The 8,136-nt window shown below is 30.6% G+C and overlaps 3 non-coding genes across 3 annotated transcripts; all 3 read right to left on the bottom strand.

The window, feature by feature from the left end:
• Positions 1 to 2,834: 2,834 nt before the first annotated feature.
• On the bottom strand, positions 2,835 to 2,954 carry LOC111692213. Its single transcript, XR_002763178.1, has one exon. It is a non-coding gene; the product is annotated as a 5S ribosomal RNA (ribosomal RNA).
• Positions 2,955 to 3,973: 1,019 nt separating this feature from the next.
• On the bottom strand, positions 3,974 to 4,093 carry LOC111692214. The gene has a single exon (XR_002763179.1). It is a non-coding gene; the product is annotated as a 5S ribosomal RNA (ribosomal RNA).
• A 1,323-nt stretch (positions 4,094 to 5,416) lies between these two features.
• Positions 5,417 to 5,536, bottom strand: LOC111692215. Its single transcript, XR_002763180.1, has one exon. It is a non-coding gene; the product is annotated as a 5S ribosomal RNA (ribosomal RNA).
• Between the last annotated feature and the right edge of the window lie 2,600 nt (positions 5,537 to 8,136).

Raw genomic sequence — 8,136 nt, forward strand, 5'->3', positions numbered from 1 at the left:
GGCATATTATTATTACGCAGGCCGCATTTGCGCCCAGGAACGACTTATGTTGGTAGGCCCTAACCGTCATTCAGTGCAGGAATGAGGGAAACCTGGAAAACCTCATTAATTAGGGGGTGGTCAAATGTCAACCGGTGTCAATCTGTCACATTGACCCAAGCCAACATTCTTCCACCCTACCATACCTGCACAGAATTTGCCAATCCTCCGTACAAGCATAGCTAATCTACGGTCTTCCGGCTGCAGGATTCGAAACCCAGGCAGATCGATTTAAGTACTGACACCTTAAACCGTGCGGCTATCGACCGTGTAATAATATAATGCCGTGTAATATAATGCCAACATCTTATACTTAATCAATGGGTGTATTTGTTTAATGTAGCAAAATCGAAAAATAAAATATTTTTAATTAAATTTAAAGTAATTTTAAATTTTAATAGACATTTTTTCGAAACTTCATTGCTTTCAAGTTACAACTTGAAAATTTCAATTTTTTATTTAAATTTTTGTTATTACCTACTAGAGTAATTTTATAAGAGAGATTTTATAGAGTAATCATATGTTACGCAGATTAAGCTCTATTATGCTAATTAAGTCTAAAAAATCGCTAGGTTACTGAGATAAAAAAATATGACATTTTTTTCGACTGTAATAAACTTTCGTCTAGCGACACCTAATGAAACTTTTCTCTAATTACTACAATATATTTTAGTTTACGTAGTGCATATGCCAGATGTGAAGCTGATAGCAATTAAATTAAAAAAGTTGTTTAAAAAATTGAATTAAAAAATTAAACTTTGATAAGCTGTAACTTGAAAACAATTGACATTTCGAAAAACAAGTCAAAGTGGTTCAGTAAAAATTGTTATAATGTCTAGGTACTGTTCAGCAGAATGATAGTAGAATAGTATTTTTCTATGTGAAAGAATACCGCATTGAAATTGTTCCATGAATAAGTACACATATAAGTATATAAATACCATCTTCTTAATATTTAGAACTGTTAAGTTGGACAAAAGACACTTCAAATTTCTAGCCCTGAGGATGGTGTAAAATAACATCGAAACGTTGGCAAAGATTTAAAACATAGTGTTCTTTTATTTATTGATCTTTATCCTACTAAAACCTTGACTTGGATAACTAATCAAGATCGCTAAACAGTGGAAACGTAATTTCGAAAAACGTTTTCCCTATTAACTATCATTTTTTTACCATGCCGAATCGCCCCCTCAAGTTATATGATGCACTTTAGAAACACCTATAACTTTTTATATAAATAAAGTTTTATTAATTCTGTTAAGAATTTAAAAACAATTATTTCTGTCTAGAACCTTTGTCAACAAAATTATTTACCCTTTTATAGTATCATAAAGTATGAAATGTCGTTTTATTTTCTAAATTTTGCGATATCTATATTTCTCCTGGGTTGAGTAAACACGTTATATTGTAGTCTAATACCTTTGAAGAGAACTAAGTCATTGATCTAGATTTTCTATTAATAATTCTCACAGAAGAGACGGATTATGAACGAAGCAACTGAGATATAAACACATTTTCTTGTTTTGTAAATAATATCAAAGGAGAGAAACTTTACATTTTCAGGGGATTAAAAATTACTATTAATATACATTATTTTTAGCGGCGCTGTTTACGCTACTCCCGTTTGATATTCCTTTATCAATGTGCTTTATTTTTAGTCTTTATTAAGGGGATTACAAGTGAAATATTACTCTAGATGAAATATAAATGCCGTGGGAATGGGACTAGGTTACAAAAAAAATCATGTGGTTTTTATTAGAAGAACTGAATGGGATTAAAATAAATGTTATATTTTAATACATAGCTCGTGGCTCGGCAAACCTATTTCGTTGTCTAAGAACCACAAGCTCTTTGATAAGCAGTTCACCAATAATCAATTATTATATGTAACTTCTAAACATTTTGGGTAGCCTTCTCGTTTTCTAGAAAAAAAAATGTGGAACTTCGTGAAGTAACTGACAACTACATTGTATTTTTTTAGCGTGCATGAGACAATTGGATCCGTAAGTTCCATCATTTTTAATCATTATTATCACATCAAATAAAATCAAATCAATTTTATTTGCCCAATAGAAAAAAAAAACGTTTACAGAAAAAAACAAATGTTAAAATAAATAAAATATAAATAAAGGAAGAATAACATATAATTATGCAGAATAATACAACTAACTATGAATAATTAATTAAAATAGACTTAACGTAAGGAAAAAATTTGTAGATGTTGATGATTTTAATAAGACATGCATGCAATTTGTAATGTATAGAGATTGGTAAGTTGAAATATTATTAAATTTATATCAATCTTAAATTAATGTGTTTGATTTTAGTCGACGACTAAATCTAAGTTATTTAAATAGACCTCATAATCTCTGGTCCTAGGCTATAGTTTTAATAAAATGGAGTTACACCATCGAAATTTAATTTTCTTAAATATCCGGAAAAAATACAAACCTAGCAACGCTGCACCATTTCGCATTGCAATGTCATTGCAAATTTATCTTACAATTAAATAGATTTGTAAGGTTTTCGAAAGATACGTAAACGTAATAAAACAATTAAATTAGGAGACAAAATTATGGAATATTTAAAAAATCTGTATTCAGCCATTTCTTATTTTTTTGAGGTCTAAGCTATTGAAATGTAGCGCCCACAGGAACTTGACTCGGTTATTTATACAATAAAATTCAGGTCGCTTATTACATTATATCGTCGATTTAAAATTTGAAACAAAAATCAAAGACAAAGCACAATGTTTCTATTTTATAATTATTTTTAAGATCCTCAAAAAAAAAGTTGGACAACGACACGCGGTGTTCCCAAGCGGTCACCCATCCAAGTACTAACCGCGCCCGACGATGCTTGACTTCAGTGATCGGACGAGAACTGGTATTTTACATCGTGGTATGGCCGTTGCCTACGAAATAAGTAAGACTTCTCGAATATTTGACTCCTTTGGAAAATATCTGTTCCTTCATTTATGATCAATTTCCCTTGCATTGTAATTTAAATATTTTAGATTTAATTCTGTAACTTCTTAGACTACTTTTCTATACATATATTTAAAAATTTATTTTAAAAACTGCAACATTCCGCCTTCTTCCATTTCTGGAAAATATATGCAACCACTCAATTTTTTAAGTCTCAAGATCAGTCAAAAATCAATAACTGATACCTGTAATGGTATTACCTGCGTTTCCTAAATTATTTGAACAATTCCTTGGTATTTTCGCATGGCACAATTTTTATAATGAGGTTAACGACAATTAACACGGTTTTTATCAAAAAAAATCTAAAGAATATGCAAATAATTCAATTTTAATTACATATTAACTCTGTTGACAAGAGACTACAAGTATATACCTGCTTTCAATAAGCATTTGCCAAAGCTGATCATAATGTGCTTATATTACAAGAAATTACGCTTCTGCGGATTATCTGAAGCCTTTCTAAATCTATTAATATTATATTTACAAATTGAATCCCTTGTAAAGTATGATGAATGCCGATATAATGATTATATAAACCTCATTCAGGAATTCCTCAGGGATCAAATTTAGAACACTTATTTTTTATTTTCATTAATGACCACATAATCTTTCATAACGATATAGTCTTTTGTTTATGGCTGATTTAAAAATATTTACTACCATTAATACTGTAAAGGACTGTAGACCGTTGCAAAGTTGCAAACTATTGCAAATATTACGGTCAATTTTTTTTTTTAAATTATAGTACTCGTATAAAACTTTATTGTTAGTTCGTTGTTGTTATTTTTAGTAGTATAAGCTATTGAAATTCAGCCTGTTATTTATACAATAAGATTCGGGTAGTTTATATCGCCGTTTTAAAAATTGAAAAGGGGAATCAAAAACAAAGCCAATTTTTTCATGTATCCATTTATCTCTTATTCTTTTTAAGATCCACAAAAAAAGTTGGACAACGACACGCGGTGTTCCCAAGCGGTCACCCATCCAAGTACTAACCGCGCCCGACGATGCTTGACTTCAGTGATCGGACGAGAACTGGTATTTTACATCGTGGTATGGCCGTTGCCTATGAAAAGACTAAGGCTTCTCGAATACTTGACTTCTTTGGAACATAATTTTTCCTTCATTTATAATCAGTTTCCCTTCCATTCTAATTTAAACATTTCAGATGGTCCATTTAATAACATATAAATATTAAATTTCATTGTGTAACTTCGTACTACTACTTTTTTTTTCAAGCTTTTATTTAACTTGCCTTGTTAGTATAAGTCAAATTTTGCAACTGATTGTGAATTTTAAAACAGTTATCCCCAACCGATTGAGCTGAAATTTTACATAAACGTTTAGTTTGGATGACAATGCATGATTAGCTAAATCATTCTAAATTCAATATGGCGGACTCCCAGGGATGGCGGAACAGTTATTTTTTATGCACTCCCCATGATATGAGTATCAAATTAAAGGGTGTGCTGAGAAGAATACGAAAATAAAATGACGTTTCTAAAAGCTTGTTTGAAAAAAACAATTATGAATGAAATTATTTATATATTTAAAATTTACTTTTAAAAACTGCAACATTTCTAGACTTATGGAAAATATCTGTATCTACTTAAATTTTTAAGTCTCAAAACCAGTCCAAAATCAATAACTGATACCTACAGCGGTATTACCTGCGTTTCCTAATTTATTTGAATAAGTTCCTAGTATTTTCGCATGGCACAATTTTTGTAATTTAATTAGCAACAATTGACACGGTTGTTATCAAATCTATAAAAACTGAATTATTTGCCTATTCTAATTACATATTAACTCTGTTGACAAGGGACGCAAGTATATATCTACTTTCAAAACATTTGGAAAAGCCGATCATGATGTGCTTATATTACAAGAAATTAAGTTGCTACGGATTATCTGAACCCTTTCTTAAACTATTAATATTATATCTAGAAAATGGTTCTTTTGTAAAGTATGATGAATACCGATATAGATATTTTATAAACTTTATTCAGGAATTCCTCAGGGATCAAATTTAGGACTCTTATTATTTAGTTTGCGGTTGATTTAAAAATACTTACTACCATTAATAATGTAAATGACAATAACTGTTGCAAAGTTGCAAATTATTGCTAATAATAGGTTACAGAGAGAATTTATAATGAGGGAGTCAATTTTTCTTTTTAAATGATAGTATAAAACATTGTTAGTTAGTTGTTGTTAGTTTTGAAGCCCAAGCTATTGCAATTTAATGGGTTATTTATGCAGTAAGGTTCAGGTAGCTTATTATATTATATCGCCGTTTTAAAAAGTGCGAAAAAGAATTAAATACAAATTAAAATTTTTCCAATTTTTCCATTTATCCCGTAATTATTTCTAAGATCCATAAAAAAGTTGGACAACGACACGCGGTGTTCCCAAGCGGTCACCCATCCAAGTACTAACCGCGCCCGACGATGCTTGACTTCAGTGATCGGACGAGAACTGGTATTTTACATCGTGGTATGGCCGTTGCCTACAGAGTTAGTAAGATTTCTCGAATACTTGATTCCTTTGAAACATATTTTCTCCTTCATTTATGATCAATTTCCTTCGCATTGTAATTTAAACATTTCAGATGGCCCATTTAATAACATATAAACGTTAAATTTCATTGTATAACTTCTTAGATTACTTTTTATATATTTAAAATTTACTTTTAAAAACTGCAACATTCCTAGATTTATGGAAAACATCTGTAACTACCTACTCAAAATTTACAAGGTTTTATAATAAGGGAGTTAAACATTTTTTTAGATTGTTAGATCGTTGTTGTTAAACCAAAACTCGAGTGGATCAGGGTTACAGCATTTCAATCTCATGAGTATTTTTATCATTTAACTTAATACCCAAATTTCTCATTAGAAAATCTCTTTGAAAAGTAATATACCATAAAAAAGAAATCAAATATAATTGGTTACTTGTTTTAGTAAATAAATAAATAAGGATTATATATTTAGCTATGTTTAATTTAATCTTAAATGTTTCACGCAATTTTTCAATTAAACATATGTATCTGAGTTCACAGTTTATATTATTATCAATTTTACAATAAATTTTAAATCATCGGTAAAGAGCAGTTTATTACATTTAACATCATAATTTTTGGATACTCGACGGCCAAAATTATAGATAGTGATTCATCGCTAGCTCTTGGACTAGTAAGGCGGATGAAGCGTGCCGGGAACGAAAATCCATTGGCGTGTCTGCGTAAAAGGCAACAAGATATAGAAAATATCGAAACAACATAATAAAACATAACATCTAATATTTTTTACGGTTTGCTATAACCGGCACTTTGATCAATTTTAATTATTACAGCATTTTAAAACGTCCCAGTTGTGTTTTTTTAATTTATAAATTTATTATAGCCATGGAATTAGACCCCTCGTCTACGCTTATGCTATGACGTTTCTCAGGTCGGGCAAATCAAGTCCGTTTACACCCACTAAAAAAGCATTTCCCTATTCCCTACCAAGTGCAAAAGACAGAGATAAAATATAGATCGACGTTCAGTGTAACTCAGTCTATACACGATTATAGATTCTACCGATGTGCATGGCGAGCGACACAAAGATAAATAATATTGAACCATATAGAAATCATTTTATATTTTATACGCATTATGGTAATAGTGTTTTTATATTATGTATTAGTCACTCTTTATAATTTCGGCCGCCTAGTATAGATCATTATAAAATATAAAAAATAATAGAGGTCCAAGATTGGACCCCTGAGGAACACCTGATTCAGGTGCAAATTATTGAAATTTATAATCATCATAAACAACTTAATACAGTCGATATTTTAAGTAAGTTTCAGCAAATTGTAGCAGATTATCGTATAACACAAATTCGGGTAATATATATAATATTAATAGTATGATTAATGATATCAAAGGCCTTGGAAAAAGTCGGATACTTCACATCCACCTGTCCTTAGAATCCATGACTTGAGATATGCATTGTGTGACTAAGCTTAAATTTGGTATTATTGAATGTTTTTCATAAAACCATGTTGATAGGGTGATAATAGATGTTTCGTTGTTGCCAAATATAGTACAAGTTATATTTAATTTCTCTGTTTAAATCAGTATTGTTCATGTTTTTGCGAACAACGTTTTATTTGTTGTTTTTCGATGTTTACAACTACAGACCTGGTCAATGATAATCAGAAAAACTTTTATTTGACATCTTTGAAATAACTAGAATTAGGACCTATACCTAATAAGCTCTTGGTGTTTATATTACGACATTCTGTTACATACTTATACCACGAACACCCTGTATAATACCATACATTTCTGAGACGAGATGCCACCTATGAAATAACTGTATTATTTTCTACGTATCCAGTTGAAAAGATGTCTGTAGAAACAGGATCACATCTCATTAAACAAAATAAAGATGAAATATCACTGATAAAGACAATGGGCGTGAACAGACCAATTGGCTTCGTGGGCTGTCAATCAGCAGCCGAATAAATTACAATAAAATAGGTCTCCTAACGTTACTTTCGGATCGATAAATTTTAACTTTTTTTTCGTATTGACACTAATTGATTTCTTCAAATAAATAATGCTCGGGAGGTGTTAAAGTGATTTCCAATAATTTATTTTTTCGGATAGTGACAAATTACCGTTTAACAGTTCTACAAGGGACTGTTGTAGATGAATTATGGACTAGTCCATAAATTAAGATCTAAGTTAAAGTAAAATTTTATTAAAATATTTTTGTTATACATATAGTATACAGGGTAGCCCATCGAAAACGTACCGCAAGGCATTACAGGGTAGTAAAGAACTTTTTGGCAAAATCTAAAAACAGGTCAAATTTGTTTCTGAGGTTGACAACTTTTGGCTCAAAGAGCATCCCAAAATCTTCAACCCTCTAAGTGGGGGTGCTATCCCCTAAATTTTTTCAAATGGGAATGGGGGTCAAGTGGGGGGGTAATTAGAAAGGGCTTTTAATTCTCTATACATCGATTCTTAATTTTTGAAAATCGATTCGTTATTTTAGAAAATATGCAGCTTTGAATATACGAACAATATTTTTGACGAGAAATGCGAAAATCGATT

Source organism: Anoplophora glabripennis, unplaced genomic scaffold (genome assembly GCF_000390285.2).
Source record: "Anoplophora glabripennis isolate ALB-LARVAE unplaced genomic scaffold, Agla_2.0 scaffold1163, whole genome shotgun sequence".
Lineage (NCBI taxonomy): Eukaryota > Metazoa > Arthropoda > Insecta > Coleoptera > Cerambycidae > Anoplophora > Anoplophora glabripennis.